At 40.9% G+C, this 21,390-nt stretch overlaps 1 protein-coding gene across 9 annotated transcripts in view; it reads left to right on the top strand.

Moving 5' to 3' along the window:
• The window catches only part of STON2 (stonin 2), a 173,703-nt gene that overhangs the window by 10,975 nt on the left and 141,338 nt on the right, over positions 1-21,390 (top strand). Inside the window, exon 1 of one of the 9 annotated variants that reach the window (XM_074392882.1) lies at positions 9,277-19,752. The exons of the other annotated variants lie outside the window; for them this stretch is intronic. The gene's annotated coding sequence lies outside the window, so the exon portion shown is untranslated. Of the gene's footprint in view, positions 1-9,276; positions 19,753-21,390 lie in introns of those variants that run through there. 9 annotated transcript variants of the gene reach the window in all.

A 21,390-nucleotide genomic window follows, 5' to 3' on the forward strand; every position in this document is an offset into this window, starting at 1 on the left:
CAAATATGTTGGTAAACTGCCTTTTTGTAAAATGAACATGAGAGAAACTGTGTCAAAGGAAAAGAGAGGTCAGGGTTGGATGACTCGATGTTTTGTGCCTGGGGCACTGGAAAGATAGAGTGCCATCATCTTGGATGGAAAGGGCTTCTGCCACAATAGTTTCAGGGGAGGGAGAGTCGCTGGTCAAATCTGGATAAGTTCGAGAATCTTGTTAGGCGTTGAAGCGAAGGTGTTCAGTGGGCACCAGGAAAAGTCAAGTGAGAAATCAAGGCTGGAAGCATCTGTGTGGGGGTCCCTAGCTTACAGATGGACTCTAAAGCTGTGAAGGAATGAAGGTATTTAACAGTTGGATAAGGGGTTCTAGGGTTGAATCAGGTGGCATTCTAGCTCCAGTGGAAAAGTCAAGCTGGGCTTGAGTTTTCTAGTTTGTGCTTTTCTTCACTTTGTCAGTGTAAAATGAGGTATGGACCTATTGGCATTTTCTTTGGGTGGTTTTATCATTTGAGCTCTATAATGCCATGGTTAAGTGACTGAGTTAAGACTAGAGTCAGATACCATTTCACCTCTTACTATCTTTCTGCCCTTGGGCAAGTTACTTAGTCTCTGAGACTCATTTTCTTTGCTTGTGAGTTGAGAACTGGTAGTTAAAAATGCCCATCTCATACGTGTGAAGGCTCAGTAAATGCTACATTGATGCTATGAAGCTGTTCACCACTTTATCTCTTGAAAGATTCTCACCATTCAGATAAATTTGTTAAAAGTGGAGAGTGGTAACAGTCACACATGTTTAAAGCCCTTTGAATTTTCCCTAAGCTGGAATCCACATTTTAATTCAACTATTAAACTCATAGAGCCACTGTTTTTCTTCTTTTAAAAAAAAAATTAAAGAGAAAGGTCAAGGAGATACAACAGTAAACACACATATGTGCCAGCCACTTATGTTTTCTCTGTAATTGAAACACTACATCCAGTGATCAGATCTGGCCTCTATATGTGCTAATTGCTACGAAAATCAGAGATGCTCAAGCATTCAGAGATAATGAAAACAAACACAGAACAAAAGGGATACCACTGGATGACAGTGTTTCACTATTATGTGTAATAACCTCATGTTTGCTCTTTGCTACCATGAGCCAGGTAAGAAGGTTCTCTCATTCTTCCCTAAGATACTAACTGAGCTTCCCTCCTTTTTTTTTTTTTTGATATCAGAGTTTCACTCTGTTGCCCAGGCTGGAGTGCAGTGGTGCAATCTTGGCTTACTGCAACCTCCGCCTCCCAGGTTTAAGCAATTCTCCTGCCTAAGCCTCCCAAGTAGCTGGGATTACAGGGGTGAGCCACCATGCCCAGCTAATTTTGTGTTTTTAGTGGAGATGGAGTTTCACTGTGTTGGCTAGGCTGGTCTCGAACTCCTGACCTCAAATGATCCACCCACCTCAGTCTCCCAAAGTGGTGGGATTCCAGGGGTAAGCCACTGAGCCCAGCCTTCTTTGCTATTTTAAATCCAAGTTTTACACTTGGTTGGAAAATTACTCCATTTTATTTCACTCAGCAAGTAATAATAATCTGAATCTGTTTCTAAAAACTCTTCACTCTCAAAGCTAAATAAAAACCCAGAGATACAGAGAATCACATTCTGAAGTCTTGTCACTCCATCCTCTGATTAGTATGTCTGCTCTGTTTGCATTTATGGTTTATATGCTTTGAATTTGTGGCTTTTCTGTTTTGCAAGGGTTACTGTCAGTGAGACGTCTACCAAAAGAAATACTGCTATTAGTGGTGTCAGGACCAACTGTATTTAACAGTGTGGTGTGTTTCTAAATCCCTACTATGGTTTTTGAGAAACCGTCTCTAGATGGGTGTGGTTGATGTGAGGACTGAAAGGAAAAACTTCAGAAACAACAAAGCAGAAACATTAATAGAAAAGAGCTTCCAGCGATTAAATTTTTCTTTTGGTCTTTCAGGTTAAGGAAGTAAAGAGAATAGGCATAAATGGTAGGAAATTTACATCAACTTGAAAAAAACAATAGAATACATCATTCTTAGCTCCTGAGATGAGAGCGAGGTCAAGGGATCCTGGCCCATTTGTCTGTGGTGACAGTCTCTCCCCCCCCTACAAGGAATGCTGTATATTTAAACAGTGGAAGTGTCCCCGAGAAGTTGAAGAAATTCATGCTGATGGAATTTTAAAAATCAAAATCAAATCATTTTATAAGTACCCAGTGATTATACTTTTCTGTATTTTCCAGTTTTTTTAGTGAGAGTATATTCTGTTTATGATAAAAACAGAAATCAGAAAAATAATTTTTTTTTTGATACGGAGTCTTGCTTTGTTGCCCAGGCTGGAGTGCAGCGGCATGATCTCGGCTCACTGCAACCTCTGCTTCCCATATTCAAGCGATTCTCCTGCCTCAGTCTCCTGAATAGCTGGGGTTACAAGCGTGAGCCACCACTCCCGGCTAAGTTTTGCATTTTTAGTAGGGATGGGGTTTCACCATGTTTGCTAGTCTGGTCTCTAACTCCTAACTTCAAGTGATTCGCCTGCCTCGGCCTTCCGAAGTGCTGGGATTACAGGCGTGAGTCCCTGTGCCCCATTAGGAAAAATAAATGTAAAAGAAGGAAATAAACTAGGAGTGTGGGGATGAGTGAGTTGTCACCATTGAAAGGTGCTCATTTGCTCACATTTTTTTTTTTTTTTTGAGACGGAGTTTCACTCTTGTTACCCAGGCTGGAGTGCAATGGCGCGATCTCGGCTCACCGCAACCTCCGCCTCCTGGGTTCAGGCAATTCTCCTGTCCCAGCCTCCTGAGTAGCTGTGATTACAGGCACGTGCTACCATGTCCAGCTAATTTTTTGTACTTTTAGTAGAGACGGGGTTTCACCATGTTGACCAGGATGGTCTTGATCTCTTGACCTCGTGATCCACCTGCCTCGACCTCCCAAAGTGCTGGGATTACAGGCGTGAGCCACCGTGCCCGGCCCATTTGCTCACATTTTATAATGTGAGAATTCTTTTGTCCTGCAAGTTGTGACACTTGATAACATACCTGCTCTCCACATCTAGAATTTACTTTAAAAGTAGGGGATGTCAGTAGTGCATTTCATGCATCAAAATCCCAGACTCGACTCTACCAAAGCAGCCAGGCCTCAGTCAACAGATACTGACTCTCACGCTGTGCCAAGCCCACCCAGTGTGTCCCAGTTCCTTGTGGCTGTCCCTGGCAGTTGGAGACACCCACATGCCCCTGCCTTCAGTCAGCAGACACAAACTTGGGACGCATCCGGGTCTTGTTTGTGAGAGGCCTGGTTCACAAGGATAACGCCGCAATCAGCCTGGGGCCCCTGCGGAGCTGCAGCCTGCGGTTTAGTGTTGGGCTGGGCTGTTTTGGTTTTATGCCCATGCGTCTGTTTTGTTGGGGGAAGAGGGAGGGGAGGGATTCTCAGAAAAGGGAAGGAGATATCCTCTACTTTGCTGAAAACGGAAATAAGGAATTATCAGTTCAGGGTCAGTAAAAGCCACAGTGCCTGGCTTCCTTCTGCTGGGCTCCTCTGGAATGATTTTGTTTTGTTTTGAAAGGCCTAAAAGCAATTTGAGCCAGATAAAATGGTTCCACGGTGGCAGCTTTTAACAGGGAGTCCACAGATCCCTAGGACTTTCAGAAGTGTGTCTGTGAAGTGCCTTTAATTATAAATAATGTTGCATGTATGTGTATTTTTCCAGAGATGAGAATCTTTGGGTTAAATTATATCACAAAGAGATTCAGAGAGCTATAATTTTTTTTGCTTGAAAGCTAATAACCAATTTCAAGGAGAGGCCTTCAAGTCTGAGTTGTATATCTTGGTCTTGGCCCCAACTTGAGAACTCTTCCTGATTGGTGACTTGTATACGTAGTGATAGTATCAAGAAAAGTGTGCACAGCACCTTAGGTATACGTATAGAAGGCATGTTGCAGGAAGATGAAGAAGGTTTCACTTCTTCAAGTGCTGGGAAAGCTGGACATCTAGAAATCTTAGGCAGACCCACTGAAGCCCATGCACTTAATGAAGCCCATGCTGCAGAACGATGAAGGTTTCATTTCTTCAGCTGCTGAAAAACTGGACATCCAGAAATCTGTGACCCCTGCAGTTCTGTCCGAATGCCTCCTATTCTCCCCTTTCTCAAGCCCACTCAGAGCTCCCTTAATATTCTGTATCATCAGAGTATTGACTGGTTGGAATGAACACAAATCTCTCTTTTACCTGGTGTCTTAGTATGTTTGTATTGCTGTTAAGGAACACCTGAGATTGGGCAATTTATAAAGAAAAGAAGTTTATTTGGCTCATAGTTCTGCAGGCTGTACAAGAAGCATGGCACCAACATCTGCTTCTGGTGAAGGAGTCAGGTTGTTTCCACTCCGGATGGAAGGTGAAGGGGACCCAGGTGTGCAGAGAGCACATAGCAAGACAGCAGAAACAAGAGAAAAAGGAAGAGATGTCAGGCTCTTTTCAATGTCAGTTCTTGTGGGAACTAAATGAGAACTCACTCCTGTGAGAATGGCACCAAGCCATTCATAGGGATCTGGACCGGTAACCCAACATTGAGGATCAAACGTCAACAGGAGACTCGGCAGGGTCAAATAAACTATATCCAAATCTGGTCTTCCTCTAAATTCTAAGAGAATCCATTCCCTCATGATGGTGGCAAGGGAACATATTTATAAGAAACTTCCAAGTGGCTGTTTATCCTGTGCCCAACATAAATGACCTTCCCCAGGGTTCCAACCTTGGTTCTTGTTTTTCCTCTTACTATTCTCTCTGATTGACCCAATCCAAACCCCCAGGTTCCAGTGGCCTTGCGGTCTGTGTTGTTAGCACTCACTCACCTCTCCTGAGCTCTAAATCTGCCTATTTAACAGGTCCTAAACATCTCAACATGGCTGTCCCACGGGCCCATCAAATTGCTGGGCCTAATGCTGAATTTATCACATCCCTTCCACCTCCCAAGCATTCTTCCTCCTGAAGTCCTTGTCTTCGTAAATGGTACAAAAATTGACCCAGTTTTTTAAAAATTTTTTTCATCTGCCTACCACATCATTACTTCCACAATCTCAGTGAGTCCAAAAAAGATTCTATCCCCATATCTTGATGATACATTGTTTTTACATCCTAAATGGCTATAAAAATACCCTTCTCCTCTACGCCCCATCTTGTGATGCCTAATCACTATACTAGCTGATCTTCTCACTCTCCAGTCACTCTTCCTCATGTGACATCCATCAGTAAGGCCAGTAGACCCTACCTTGAAATATATCTCAGATCACGTCTCTTTCTCTTCATCTCCATTGTTTCATCCAGACTCAGGCCATCACCATCTTTTTTTTCTTTATAAAGAAATAAACCACTTTATTCTCAATGTTGCTAGTATTTTAAATTCCAATAGTAAGAATGCTTTTAATGTTTGATTAAATGTTGCTAATATTTTAAATTACAATAGTAAGAAAGCTTTTAATGCTTGACAGAAAGTTTTAAAGGTCACAAAACAATTGTATTTTCCCCTTTGCAAAGACTACTTTGCATGGTTTCAGCTTGCATGGTCATTTAATTTTTAAAATTGTGTTAAATTACAACTATAGAATGGACCATCTTAACTGTTTTTAAGAGTACAATTCAGTGGCATTATGTTCTTTTGCTGCAACTATTACCACATCTATCTCCAGAACTCTTTTTATCTTGCACAAGTGAAACTTTGTACCTGTTAAACACTAACTCCTCTGCCTCCCCAGACGCTTGGCAACCACCATTCTACTTTCTGTTTCTGTTAATCTGACTACTCTAAGTACCTCATATAAGTGGAATCATAGAGTATTTGTCATTTTGTAACTGGCTTATTTCACTTAGCAAGGTGTCCTCGAGGTTCATTCATGTTGTAGCATACATCAGGATTTTCTTTCTTTTTGAGGCTGAATGATGTTCCATTGCATGTATATACTACATTTTGCTTGTCCATCCCGCTCATCATTGGATACCTAGGTGGTTTCAGGACACCATCATCTCTTCTCTCAACTGTTCTGACAGCCTCCGTATTGTTAGCTTTAATTCTAGTCTTTCCCTTTCCATTCTCTTCTCCGCTGAGTTTCTAAAAAGGCAAATCACATTTTGTTGCTCCTCTTTAAACTTCTTCAGTAACTTCTCATTATGCTTGGAATGAAAGTTAAACATCTTAACTTGAATCACAAGATCTTGTCCTTCTAAAAACTCATGACCTTTACACCATCTCATGCCTCTTGTCTACTCGCAATCCCAGGTCAAGTTTTTTCTTGATTTGTTTGTTTTCCTCATCTCAGACTCTTTGTGTTTTTAGTTCCCTTTACCTTGAATCCTTTTCACTTTTCATCCCGTCGTGGTTGGCTTCTTCTTATCCTTGAGATGCTAGTTAAGTGTCACTTCTTCAGAGACATCTTCTGTCACTCTATATAGGATAAGATCCAGCCACGCGCGGTGGCTCACGCCTGTAATCCCAGCACTTTGGGAGGCCGAGACGGGTGGATCATGAGGTCAAGAGATCGAGACCATCCTGGTCAACATGGTGAAACCCCGTCTCTACTAAAAATAAAAAAATTAACTGGGCATGGTGGCGCACACCTGTAGTCCCAGCTACTAGGGAGGCTGAGGCAGGAGAATTGCCTGAACCCAGGAGGCGGAGGTTACAGTGAGCCGAGATCGTGCCATTGCACTCCAGCCTGGGTAACAAGAGCGAAACTCCGTCTCAAAAAAAGAAAGAAAAAAAAAAGATCCTTGTTATTCCTTGGTCTTAACTATAAATTTGTCAGTCTTTTGTTTTTGGTTGACTTGTTTCATACTTCCTTTTCTCTCATGATGTAAGCCCCTTGAAGGCAGGGTCTATATCTCATTTCTTTCTTTCTTTCCTTCCTTTATTTCTTTCCTTTCTTTCTTTCTTTTTTGTTTGAGGTGGAGTTTCACTCTTGTTGCCAGGCTGAAGTGTAATGGCCCAATCTTGGCTTACTGCAACCTCTGCCTCCTGGGTTCAAGCAGTTCTTCTGCTTCAGCCTCCAGAGTAACTAGGATTACAGGTGCACACCACCACACCTGGCTAATTTTGGTACTTTCAGTAGAGGCAGGATTTCACCATGTTGGTCAGGTTGGTCTCAAACTCATGATCTCAGGTGATCCACCCACCTTGATCTCCCAAAGTGTTTGGATTACAGGCGTGAGCCACTGCACCTGGCCGTCATTTACTTCTGTTTGAACATCTAGCTGTTATTTAATAACCACTTGTGGGATGAATTAATAAATTTCCTATTTAAGGAAAGAGTGTGAGAGATGATGCCACAATCTGTTCTACTTTTCCTCTCTTTTTTTCCCCACTCGACCCTCATCCTACCTTCAAAACGTTCTAAACTGTTAACATCCCTTACTACTAAGAAGAATCACTGGCATGTAATGATCACTTGTGCTTCAAAAAACTGGTTGAATTGCCACTGGCCTCCTGATGTTGAAAGGGAACATACCCCAAAAGTTTCCTTAACTTTCTCCACTAAAAATAATCACTCTTCCAGCCTTGCCCCATGTCTCTGAAAAGGCAACCTAATTTTGCAGTGGCCTGAATAAGCTAGGCAGAAAAAAAGAAATTAAACCTTCTGGAGAGAGAATACCCTTGTAGTATGTTTCACAGTACAGAAAGGCAGGCAGACTTTTCAAGCAAGGCAAGAAAAAAGAAAGGCAGAAAAAAAGAAATTAAACCTTTTGGAAAGAGATACCCATTTAGTATGTTTCAGAATGCTACATGTATAATTTTGTATTTTCTGCTGTTTTGTATTGTCTTTGATTTATTCCTTACTATGGATAACAGTTGATTTAAGTTGAAGTTCAGTCCTTTATCCATATTGGAAAATGATTTAAAGAAGGTTTTGTCTAGAATCCCAAGATTTTAAGCTCTGGAGTAAATTCTCCCATCTTTTACAGTTATACTCTCTTTTTCTTTCACAATGTCATTGACAATCAGAGATGTTCTTGGTTTATGTATTGGTCTTCTGTTACTGTGGATCACAGGACCACAGAATGAGTGTTGAAACCTCACTGTTTGTTAGGTCAGAAGCCTGGCACAGTCTGAGTGGGTTCCCTGCTCAGCGTTGAAATCAAGGGTTGGCCGGTGGTGTTCTCACTGGAACTCAGGGTATGAGTTCCGGATATGGCCTGTTGTTGGCTGAGTTCAGTTGCTTGTAGTTGCAGGATTGAAGTCCCCTTTTAAAGAGCTCATTAATTAGATTTAGCTCACCTGGATAATCTCCCTATCTTAAGGTCAATTGAGTAGTAACCTTAATTGCATCTGTAAAATCTGTTTTGCTATGCAGTATAACGTAATCACAAGAGTAATACCAGCGCTCAGATATGGGTCATTTTGAGATTCTGCCTACCACATTGATCTCTTCTTTTTTTTGGTTAGAGTTAAATTCATCTGCATGCATCAGAAAGTCTAATTATAATGGCTTAAGCAAAAATAGAATTTTTCACATAAAAAAATAGAGAAACGAATGATTGTTGTTACTAGTTCAGTGACCCAGTGACATCCGGGCCAATGACTGTTATTCTCTGAGCCTATCCTTCCTATGATTATTGTGGCTCCAGCTATTATGACCATATTCAAGAAAGGAAAAAAGAGAAAGTGAGAAGGATCAGAGCTGCATGAACTACGTCTGTCTTCTTCACTGGGATAGCAAAACAAAACCAAGACAAAAAATACTTTTTTAGAACTATATTTCTCCATTATGTCTAACTAACTAGAACTTGGTGAAGTTGCCACCTCTAGGTGAAGCCAGGAAAGCAGGAATAGGAATTATTATGACTGGCTTAAGCCAGGATGATGAGAAGAAATGGATGCTGGTGATACAGTGAATACTGTCAGTTATACCTCGTTTCTGGAAGGCAGAATGTGCTGTTGTGGAACAAGTGCAGAATTTATAGAGTCAGGAGATCTGTAATTCTGTCCCAATTCTGGGGCATGGTTAGATATGTGACTTTGATCTAGTCACAGAACCTCTCTGAGCCAGTTACTTTATCAAGTGAGAGAAATATTTGCTTTACGTATCTCAGGGTTACTGTAAAAATGAAATAACCTATGAAGTTCTTTGTATTCTGGAACTATATATTAATTTTAATTTTTGGTAACTGGTAAAAAATAATACTGTATTTCATTGAGTCTAAGAAATATATGTATATGTAGATATATTTAAATATATAGATAGATATATTTATGTATATATGTATGTATAGATATATTTTAATATACACACATATATACATTTATATTTTAAATATATCTATGCATACATATATTTCGTGTGTGTCTGAGTCTGTGTCTGTGTGTGTATAATATAGGATTTTTCTGAGATGGAGTCTTGCTCTTTCATCCAGGCTGGAGTGCAGTGCCTAAGTCTTGACTCACTGCAACCTCCACCTTTTGGGTTCAAGTGATTCTTCTGTCTTAGCCTCCCTAGTAGCTGGGATTATGGCACACGCCACCACTCCTGGCTAGTTTTTGTGTTCTTAGTAAAAATGGGGTTTCACCATGTTGGCCATTCTGGTCACGAACTTCTGACCTCAAGTGATCTGCCCTCCTCGGCCTCCCAAAGTGCTAGGATTACAAGTGGGAGCCACTGTGCTTGGTCTTAAAAAACATTTTATCTTCTCTGAAATTAAATGAATTGTAAAGCGCATCTAATTTATGTATGGCTCTAAAATACAGATGAGAACAAATTATCCACATCACCTCCCCACTGTCACACAGGCAAAATATTAGTATTTTCATTTCAAAAAAAGATAAGAAATGGAATTAAACCAAGATGAATTTACCAAGATAGAGTAAGCCAGTACCTTCTAAGAGTTCAAGGAACTGGAAAATGCTTTGCAAACTTTAAAGCCTGACCTCCTACCAGAGCTATTCACTAATGTGACACACTGCTCAGGTTCCTGGGGATGTCAGTCAAGGTCACTGCCTCAGGAATGCACCAAAGATCAGAGGCAATGCCTAACCTGTTTTTCGAGCCAAGTGTAACTTAGATGCTTGACTCTATATGTAGGGCCATGGAATTGTTAGATAGCAGAGCCATGGGGATTGTTTATTTTGAAGGAAAATTGCATAATAAGAGTATTTTGAAATTATAACCTTGGGATATACATATATAGGTATGCATGTACATAAATATGTTTACATTCATATACACATATCCATACACCCAAGTAGTATGACTTTAGAGAAGGGAAGGCTCCTAGGATTTGGACATTATGCTTTGTCTGATTGTAAGACAAAAAGAAGAGGGAGTTCACTTACGGACAATCACAGATAGATGCTAACTGGTCAAAATAAGACATTTGTTTCTTTTGGACTTCCTTCTCATATATGTTTGGTTTGAGGCTAAGGTGTTCATTCTGTTCCCCAGTTTCCAATGGAAATTGGAAGAAGATTGGTTGGTCTCCTTTTGCTTTTTAAAAGTGAAATATTTAAATGAAAGAATGAAATTTTTAGGCCGCGCGCAGTGGCTCACGCCTGTAATCCCAACACTTTGGGAGGCCGAGGCGGTTGGATCACGAGATCAAGAGATCAAGACCATCCTGGTCAACATGGTGAAACCCCGTCTCTACTAAAAATACAAAAAATTAGCTGGGCGTGGTGGCACGTACCTGTAACCTCAGCTACTCAGGAGGCTGAGGCAGGAGAATTGCCTGAACACAGGAGGCGGAGGTTGCGGTGAGCCGAGATCGCGCCATTGCACTCCAGCCTGGGTAACAAGAGTGAAATGCTGTCTCAAAAAAAAAAAAAAAAAAAAAAAAAGAATGAAATTTAAAAAAAAGTTAATAATAAGAACAAACAACCAGAATCACTCAACTCATTTTCTCTTTTAGGAGCATCAGGATACCCGTGAATTAATATTTGTGTGTATGTATGTGTGTGTGTCTTGTGTGTGTGTGTTCTTCAGTGAACTGCGTTCAGGTTTTATTCATGAGAATTTGCATCCCTTATCAAGAAAAAAGAATGTGGAAGAAGGAAAGGGAAGAGAAACAGTGTTCAAGTCCTTAATCTGATTTAGTCTTTCTCACGGGGTCATGGGACTTCCAGGCTTCTCTTTGTTCTAAGAATGTATAAAACAAGCAGCATGGTTCCTTCAACTTTCTGATTCAACTTCTGTGGCTCCTGTAGTCCACTGTGTCACAGATGTCAGTGTATGAAAGCTTGATATTATCTTGGGTCGTTGTGCTGTGCACAATTCTGAGTGCATAGTAGATGCTCAGTAAGGTAACTGGATGTCTTGCTTTGGAAGAATGCTGTGAAGAAATATATAGAATTCACGTAGTCTGCTTTTTCCCATTTTTCCTTTTCTTTCTAGCTTTTGATTTGACCTTTAGAGGCTTGTCCTTGATTAAAGAGAAAACTGAGGCCTTACTTGTGGGTTTGGAATTGACACTAGGATCTAGTTTACGATGTTTCTGCATAAACCCCAAACAGATGGCTGGTCGGTGGTTGCCAGCAGCCTCAAACCCAAAAGTATATATGGAGATTTTCAAAGATGCTGCCGAGCTGAATACCTGTGAAAAAGAGTAGACAGGGAAGATGGCCAAAGGTTTAACAGCCGCTTTTGGATCACTAACCAGGCACAAATAATGTTTTTGTATTATGTAGCATAGCTAACTTAACAAAATAAAACATTGTCCCAGCTCAGGAGCAATGGAATTAATGTATATGGCTGAATGAAACCTTCCTTTTATTCTCATACGATTTATAAAATTTCTATAAAACTTCTAATTAATTTTGAGGACACTGGTATGAAATGATCTTTATTTAGATGGTCTGAACTAGTGTCATTTTAAAAGTAAACACAAGTCAGAAAGTAATGTTCCAGGCGAGGACTTCCAGTTCTGGTTATAATTGGTAACTAGCCCTTCTGCAGTGAAAACCACAAAACAACAACATCTATGAGGCAACTGTTTTGAGGCTTCAGTCAACAAGCGGCACAAGATTTTCTGTCCTGAGGTGAGCCAGACACTCCCCTTGGCTCTTTTCCAGGGAAGAGTTTCCTGACTGCAGCGTTGTCTGCTGGAGTCTAAGCCAAGCACAGCAGTCCTGCTGAGCTCAGAAAACAGAGACCCGAGCTTGGGGCCACTGAAGCAGCTGGAATCTGCAGGACAGGGCACCAGAGAGCAGAGAGCATGGGGATGGAGAGAGAGAAGCAGAAATATGTCTGGATATACCCAGAGAACCCTTGGCCAGCCTAGAGTGCACCTGTACACACTGAAACCATACAGAACTTAATAGAGTGGCTGCTTCAGGATTGAGAATGGGACAAAGATGCTAGTCATCAGACAATACTGGGTGACATTGGTGGTCTAGCCCAGACATAGTGTAAAGAGCTCCTTAATATCTTATTAACAACCCAAGCATCAACAAAGATAAGGAAAGCCTGTGTATTAGGGGTAAGGACCATGCTCTCAAGGAGAGTCTGTAAACTTTTTTCTATAAATGGCCAGTAGTTATTATTGACCACTAATTATTTCAGTCCCTGTGAGCCATACAGTTATCTGTCACAGCTACTCAACTCTGCTATTGTAGAGCAAAAGCAGCCATAGACAATATGTAAACTAATGGATGTGGCTGGTAAATATACTGAGAATACAACTGTATTTATCAAAAAAGGCAGAGGGCCAGACTTAGGCTTTGGCTGTAGTTTGCCAGCCCCTGCTCTAGAGTAAGATTTACTTTAAACCTACACTAATAAAGCCTAAGCTGGGCGTGGTGGCTAACGCCTGTAATCCCAGCACTTTGGGAGGCCGAGGCAGGTGGATCACGAGGTCAAGAGATCAAGACCATCCTGGTCAACATGGTGAAACTCCGTCTCTACTAAAAATACAAAAATTAGCTGGGCATGGTGGCGTGTGCCTGTAATCCCAGCTTCTCAGGAGGCTGAGGCAGGAGAATTGCCTGAACCCAGCAGGCGGAGGTTGCAGTGAGCCGAGATCGCACCATTGCACTCCAGCCTGGGTAACAAGAGCGAAACTCCGTCTCAAAAAAAAAAGCCTAGAACCAAGCCCTGTGTATTAGGCAGGGTTCTCTAAAGGGACAGAATTAATAGGATAGATGTATATATGAAGGGGAGTTTATTAAGGAGTATTGATCACAAGGTTAAGTCCCACAATAGGCTGTCTGCAAGCTGAGGACCAAGGAAACCAGTCCGAGTCCCCAAACCTCAAAAGTAGGGAAGCTGACAGTGCTGCTTTCAGTCTGTGGCCAAAGGCCCAGGAGCCCTTGGCAAATCACAGGTGTAAGTCCAAGAGCTGAAGAACTTGGAGTCTGATGTTTGAGGGCAGGAAGCATCAAGCATAGGAGAAAGATGACGGCTAGAAGACTCAGCAAGTCTGGTCATTGGTCATTCCATTTTCTTCTGTCTGCTTTATTCTAGCCATACTGGCAGTTGATTAGATGGTGTCCACCCATTCTACTGACTCAAATGTTAATCTCCTTTGGCAACACCCTTACAGACACACCTGGGAACAATACTTTGCATCTGTCAGTCCAATGAAGTTGACACTCAGTATTAACCATCATACCCTGTTAAGATCTGCAGGGGAGATAGAGTTTAGAAATTTACTCCTACAGCAATTAGAGGGCCTTGGGAAACAAATTAATCCAATGAATTAAAAGACCAAGCTTTATAGACACTCTAGGTGAGTAGTGCATGGTCAAACTGCCTGCTGGAACAAAAATCAGTACTCTGCAGAGGAAGGTCAAATCCAGATGGTCTTCGGTGTATTGCCAACAATTATTAGGTATGAAAAAAAATCAGTAGAAACTAATCCCAAATAGTCCAAAGGTTGGATTTAGTAGACAAAGTTTTTAAAGCAGCCATTATAAATATGTTCAAAGAACTAAAGGAAAATATTGTCACAATGAGTGTGAATATATGAGGCATCTCACTAGAGAAATAGAGGGTATGAAAGAAAATTCTAAAATGGAAAAGCTGAATGACTAAGATAGGAAATTCATAGGATAAGCTTATGGGAGAATGGAGATGAGAATAGCAAGAGTCAGTGAACCCAAGGACAGATTAACAGAAGAGGTGGAAAAGGAGCAGAAAAACACATTTGAAGAAATACTGACTCAGTTTTTCCAAATTTAATGAAAAAGTGACATTCAGATTCAAGAAACTCCACTAACTTAGAGTAAAATGAGTTCTAAGAAAACTACATCCAAACACTATAGTTAGTTGAAAATAAAAGATAAAAAGAAAATCTTGAAAGACATTAGAGGAAAAAAGACATATTATATAAGAAAGGTAATTACATACAGTCAGCTGCTCATTAGAAACATTCAGACCAAAAACAAAATACTGAAGGAAAAGTTCTATATCTTGTGAAAAATAGTCTTCAAAATCAAGGATGAAATTAAAAAATGGACTACTTTAGAGCAATGCTCTTCAATAGGAATATGCCATGAGGCTGGGTGCAGTAGCTCACGCCTGTAATCCCAGCACTTTTGTGAGGCTTTGGGAGGATTGCTTGAGCCCAGGAATTTGAGACCAGCCTGGGCACCTCTGTGAGACCCTGTCTGTATAGAATTTTTTTTTTTAATTAGCTGGATTTGATGATGTGCACTTATAGACCCAGCTACTCAGGAGGCTGAGGTGAGAGAATCACCTGAGCCTGCAGAGGTCGAGGCTGTAGTGAGCCGTGATGCTGCTTTGTACTCCAGCCTGAGCAAGAGTGAGATCCTGTCTCAATTAAAAAGGGAAGAAATATAGCATGAGCTACATATGTATGATTTTCAATTTTTTAGTAATTTCGTTTTTAAAAGTTAAAAGAAACAGGTGAAATTAATTTTAACAGTGTATTTTACTTAAGTCAGTATATCCAGGATACCATGTTAACATGAAATCAGTGTAAAATTATTAGATATTTTACACATTTTTATACTCTTTAAAATCTGGTATATATTTTACACTTAAGGAAAAACTTCTTTGGATCAGTCACATATCAGTAGTCCTTGTTTCTGGTGTCTACTGTATTGGAATTGGATGATACAATTTTAGATCAAAGAGGAAGGGGAGTGAACATTTCCCTATATCCAGATTTTCTCTGAAGCTAGTTTAGAAGCTAGTTTACACAGTGTTTAACCTTCCTAAAACATTTACTAACATCTCAAAAGAGCTGAAGAGGCTACCTAGTGTATGTTAAATTCATTCATTTATTCATTCATTCATTCAGCTGTTTACTCGACAAACGTTTACTAAAAACCATGCCCTATTTTTTTTTTTTTTTTTTTTGAGATGGAGTCTCACTCTGTTGCCCAGGCTAGAGTGCAGTGGTGCAATCTTGTAAGCAATTCTCCTACCTCAACCTCCTGAGTAGCTGGCATTACAGGCACCCACCAACACATCCAGCTAGTTTTTGTCTTTTTGGTAGAGACGGAGTTTCACCATCTTGGCCAGGCTGATCTTGAACTCTTGACTTCGTGATACACCTGCCTCAGCCTCCTAAAGTGCTGGGATTACAGGCATGAGCCACCATACCTGGCCAGCCATACCCTATTCTAAGAGTTAAAGATATCAGTAAGCAAAAGATCCAGTCCCTTTCCTCATATAGCCACAGTAGCAAATAATTTCATTATAATTCGGTAAATGAATATAGGTTAAGGTAGTATCAGCATTCAGAAGATATGGGGGATAAGGGACAAGTGGGAAGTATGGTACTTTACTTACTGGAAGTTGAGGCATACCACCATAGGTCACAGTTCTTGGTTGCAAGCAACAGAAATTAATTTTGGCTAGTATAAGCAGGAAAGGAGTCTATTGAAAGTATTAAACAAACAGCTCATTGGATTGACAGATGACTGAAACGTGGCTTGGAAAATGCATAGGAACCACAGGACCTAGCCAGCAGTGAAAAGAGCCACACCATGGGTCTGGTTAGGATGCTGCACTTGTTACCATTGCCATGGAATTGGGTTGTGCCTGCTTCTGGGTTTACATCAAGTTTCCATTGTTCATGTGCACCTTGCATGTCTTCAAGGCCCTTGTACCTTTTAGCATTCCCTTAATATTCTAGCATCCATTGAGAAAGCCTGGATTAATTGCCAGGAGGGATAAAGGAGTTTTGGATATTGAGTAGGTAAAAAATAAATGAGCATGCACATTATAAAGGTTTAATGGCAAAATAATTTGTGTCCTTTATCTTTGCATTTAGTGATTGCCACTTGGCATAAATGCTTGTTGAACCAAGCCTGAGATAATGATTGGGCTGAGACTTGAAGGTGAGCAGGAGCTCATGAAATAACAATGTAGGAAAAATGTATACCAAAGATAATACTTAATAATGTATTAAATTAATAAAGATAATGAACAATTGATCAAATAGGACAAAGTATATTCAAAAACACAGTCTTTCAAATAACTTAGTTCATCAGGAATATAGGGTTCACAAGAGGAAAGAATTGCACATGAGATTAGAGAGGTGGATCGGGGTCAGACTGACAAAGTGCCTGCATTTATACAGTTTTTGTTGAGCTGCTAACATGTGCCAGGCACTATGCTCAGTGCTAAGCGTAGATGAAGCCTCTGCTCTCAGGAATCCTTTGTTCATTTCTCATGCCTCACTGTATCCCGTGAGGAGCCTTTGAGGATTTGTAAGCAGAACTGTGGCATAGCCATTTTCAGGTTTTAGGAAGACAACTGTAGCATAATACGTTGGATAATAGGTCGGAGCGGGTGATACTGAAGGCAGGGAGACAGGTAGGAGACTTAACTGTCTGTGTGAGAGATGAGGGGCTGAGCCAAGGCATTGGCAATGGGAATGGAGAGGAGGCTCAAGAACTTGAACTCTTTCTGAAACTTAGAGCTCCTTTTCCAGGGCTCTTGACACCACTCCAACCCTCTTCAGATGAACAGAATGTAACTCACCGAAGACTGGACATGCCATTCCTGCTCTCCCCTTCCTAAGTGCCTGTGGCCCACAGCTCTTCCTTTCCAGTTTAGGGTACAGCTTGGGACCACCTGTGGCTGAAGCTCTCAGAAGTCTCTTATCTCCCTCACTTGCTGCTTTCCTACTTTTGGTGACTAACGTGTCAGAATAGGTTAGAGAGCAGAGGTTATTGTTGTAGGTTGCTGTCTCCCTGCAGTATCTCCCTGAGCCATCTCCCCGCAATTGACAGCTGCTTAAGGGCAGTGATGCTGTTTTTTTGTTCTTCCCTGCACCCTCAGGCCCTAGAATGGGCAGAACAGAGTACATGTTCATGATGACTCTGGCCCCCAACTATGTGAAACATACCAGAGGTACTGGTGGCTGAAAAATTCCATCACAACGCTCCTGCCCAGCACTGTCTGAGGAAGGCTAATCTCCCTTAAGCATACTTCTTGAGTCACTCTCTGCTCTTAAACCTCCCACGGCTTCTCATTTCCCCTTGAACTCATCTTCTTAGCTTTTAAGGTCAATTAATCCCTTCACTCCATATTTCCCCAGTAGATACCTCTGCTCTCAACAGACAGAGGCTTGTTCAGACAGAAACATGCCTTGTTAAGGTCTGCTTCTGATTCCTAATACTACTGTGGTGATCCTCTGTCCAGAGGCCATCCTCACGTGTCCCTCTGTTGGTCCAGAATCAAGGACATCCTTCAGATCTCAGAAACCCACCCAGTCCTCCCATATGATTCCAGCCCTCGGAGATCTCCCTGTGGCTAAACCTTGGCACTTCCAGCATGTCCTTAGTAGCTGGGGCAGTTGGACTTGTATTTGCTGTTTTGTGCATCTTCATCTCCTCAACTGGTATTGGAAGCTGCTCGAGGGTTGCTGTCTCAAGGGTAACTGATACATTTCCAGACATGTAGGTCTCACGAAAGTGTATTAGAGGACTGTCATAAGACAAAACTACTTCTATGACCCCCATCTTATCAGGCAATGGCATTGTCCCTTCTACAAATGTTTGTATATAAGCAATGCTGAGAAAGAAGTAGCTCTCTGAAATGGCAACTCCAAGACTTCATTGAAATTTTTGGTATCTCTTGGTCAATCCTGCTGCTGTTACTGAGTCACCACTCACTTGTGGTGATTCTAAACCTCATTTTATGATTCACATTCTAAAAATGGGGTGAGGTTTTTACCATGAAACTAATTCCAGTATGAACTTAACCTCACAATTATTGAGTTCTTCTGTGGGTTTCCAGCTGCTAGCACAGCACTTTTCAAGGTCTAATTTCTTTTTTTTTTTTTTTTTTTTTTTTTGAGATGGAGTTTCGCTCTTGTTACCCAGGCTGGAGTGCAATGGCGGATCTCGGCTCATGGCAACCTCCGCCTCCTGGGTTCAGACAATTCTCCTGCCTCAGCCTCCCGAGTAGCTGGGACTACATGCGCATGCCACCATGCTCAGCTAATTTTTTGTATGTTTAGTAGAGACGGGGTTTCACCATGTTGACCGGGATGGTCTTGATCTCTTGACCTCGTGATCCACCCGCCTTGGACTCCCAAAGTGCTGGGATTACAGGCTTGAGCCACCGCGCTCGGCCTCAAGGTCTGATTTCTTGCAGCTTATTGGTTGTGGTTCTTCTGTGGCAAATACCTAAAATCCATTATATGGACTTACTGTGTGGAATATGATAGGGGGTTCCACGTGATAAATTTGTTCCACTAGTCTTCATTGGGACTACTTATTATCTGTCACCAGCCCATGTCTGGTCTGGGACAAGTGAAGGAAGGATAGATAAATCTTTAGGGCTCTTTTTTCATTCATACAGTCTGAGGAATGGTCTTGGTTCCTTGGCAAGACTTCACCTATATCTATAATAAAGAGGATTTGGAATCTGCCTTCTGGGTGCTATTGGTGGGCACGGAACTCTACTTAGCATTTAGAACTTCTTGAACAATGACTAAAACCAGAATGTGCAAATGACAGAAATGGGATGGTTTCAGGAAACCTGCATTCTCGTCCCAAGGCTTCTGCGAACAAGTTGTGCAACCTTGGGCGAGTTATTTAACAAGAGCGACAGTGATGGCAATGGCTAACATTCACAAAGGGTTTGGAATGGAGCTTGGGGCATAGTAAGTCCTCTATAAGGTCACCTGCTGTTTTCATTGTCATTGTCACAGAGGTTTTATTACATCCAGTCCTGAGTACTTGGTATGCGTGATCTCATTTAATCCTCAGAATTATGGAGTGAGTTTTATTATTCTTGCTGTACAAGAGTGAACTGAAGCTTGAAGAGGTTGAATTATGAGTCGAAGACTGTATAAGACTGAAATCCAGGCAGCCTAACTCCTGGGCCCATGATCACAGTCTCTGTTGGTGCACTTGATTTCTTTGGGCCTTAGTTTTCTCGTAATGCCTGAAGTTATTGGTCTTTAAAACCTTCCAGTTTAAAATTTTTAGATATTTTCCCCTTACCTTCACCTTCCTCTCCTGTTCCCTTCTTTGCCCCACTTAGAATTTTGCTGGGTTCATCATCACGGGATCACTAGGATGTTTCCCCCACTGAGTGATGACGCTGCGTGTGTCAGCATAGGGACTTGTATTGTGGTTTTTTTTGGAGGGTGCAGTGGGGCTGTTTTTTATGCTGCTGTCATTGAGAGAGGAGGAATCTGACTCTTCAATTTTATTGCCTTATCTTGGCACACAGCCATTACTACATTGGGTAATACACATTTGACAGGGCTTGAGAAAGGCATCATAGGCAGAAGCCTGTGGGAATCAGCTCTATGTGCTTGTGAACTCTGCGCTGCTCTCTGGTAAGATCTGGTTGGGATACCTGCACTGTCCAGGCTATTTGCATATGTCTGGTCTTGTGGTTGGCAAGGATCTTAGGAGACGGACTTGGAGAAGAGGCTTCTGGGCTTTCCATTCTTTATATAGCTTGGGGTATCCTGGCAAACTTTCACATGGGGAGTTTCCCAGGACATTTCATCACAGTTCCATTGTAATTGATATTTGTAAACAACTTAAGTTGGGTGATAGTCTATATTATCTGTATTCTATTGTACTTTTTTGTGGCTGTGACCATAGGGTTAGAGTGTTTTGGCTGCAGAAGACCTGGGCTTAAGGGTTGGATCTATACTTCTTAGTATGGTGCATCTAACACACCTACTTGTTTTGGCTTCTACTTGATTACTTTGGGTGAGATCTTATTATGAAAAAAGTCTGTTAACCACTGTGCTGAGATTTGTAAACTCTTCCACTTGGAAGCCTGGAGGAAGCATTTTAAGAACCTTAGAGTACCAAAAGGGCCTAGAAACACTAAAAGTGTTAGGTAAGTCACTTAATTTTTCTCAGCCCAAATTTCTTTATCCATGGAAGAATTATAGTATTATGTGTCCTACTCAACAAAATGGCTATTGAATCAAATGAAGTATGGCATGAAAATGTGTTTCTGAAAATTATAAATTCTATATAAACATTAGTTGTTTTTAGGAAGCATCATGTGCCAAAACTAATTGTTTTAAACACCAAAAAAGAAAAGCTATTAATGTTTCTACTGATTTTGTCATGTGTAGACTATTTACTGGAGATGATAACCTGTAGTAAAGTTTCCTAAACTTTTCACTGTGCACCAATTGGAAGGCTACGAGTTAAGTTGTTCTAGAAACTATCTGAATATTGTATGTATTAAGTTAATAAGAACTGATATTGTTCAAGGTGTATAGCAGCTCTTTTGTGGAAGCACATTAATTTTACATAAATTCAGATTTTATTAATTTATCATTAGATCAAGAGCTAGATTCAGGTTGTAAAAAGATATTAATAGCATAAACAAAACTATGTCAATTAAGAATCTTTCTGTATTCTTAGAACATCATTGCAGTGGGAGCAAAGGCTAGACCATTATATACTAATTTAAATAGGTCTAGATTGAAAATGTTTCTCTAACTCACATTTTTCACTAGCACAGATATTCCCTATCCTCTTACTCCAAATGAACAAGATTACTTTATTTGTATTTTCCTTGATTGGTAAACCATGCTTGGTGATACCATCTGGAGATTGTTGGGTTTCTGCCAAAGATTTTAATCAGGCTTGCAAAGAGTTACCTGCCTAAGGCAAGAAACTGTACTAATTTAATAGAAAAGAACTTGCTTTTATTTTGCCATCTGGTAAGAGAAAGTGAAAGCATTTTGAAAAGTTTTAATATTTGTTTTATAATGATAGTATTATAGATGACATTATTTCTTTTTTTTTCTTTCTTTCTTTTTTTTTTTTTTGAGACGGAGTTTCACTCTTGTTACCCAGGCTGGAGTGCAATGTCGCGATCTCGGCTCACTGCAACCTCCGCCTCCTGGGTTCAGGCAATTCTCCTGCCTCAGCCTCCTGAGTAGCTGGGATTACAGGCACGCGCCACCATGCTCAGCTAATTTTTTGTATTTTTAGTGGAG

The sequence above is a fragment of the Saimiri boliviensis genome, chromosome 2 (genome assembly GCF_048565385.1).
Source record: "Saimiri boliviensis isolate mSaiBol1 chromosome 2, mSaiBol1.pri, whole genome shotgun sequence".
In the NCBI taxonomy this organism is placed as follows: domain Eukaryota; kingdom Metazoa; phylum Chordata; class Mammalia; order Primates; family Cebidae; genus Saimiri; species Saimiri boliviensis.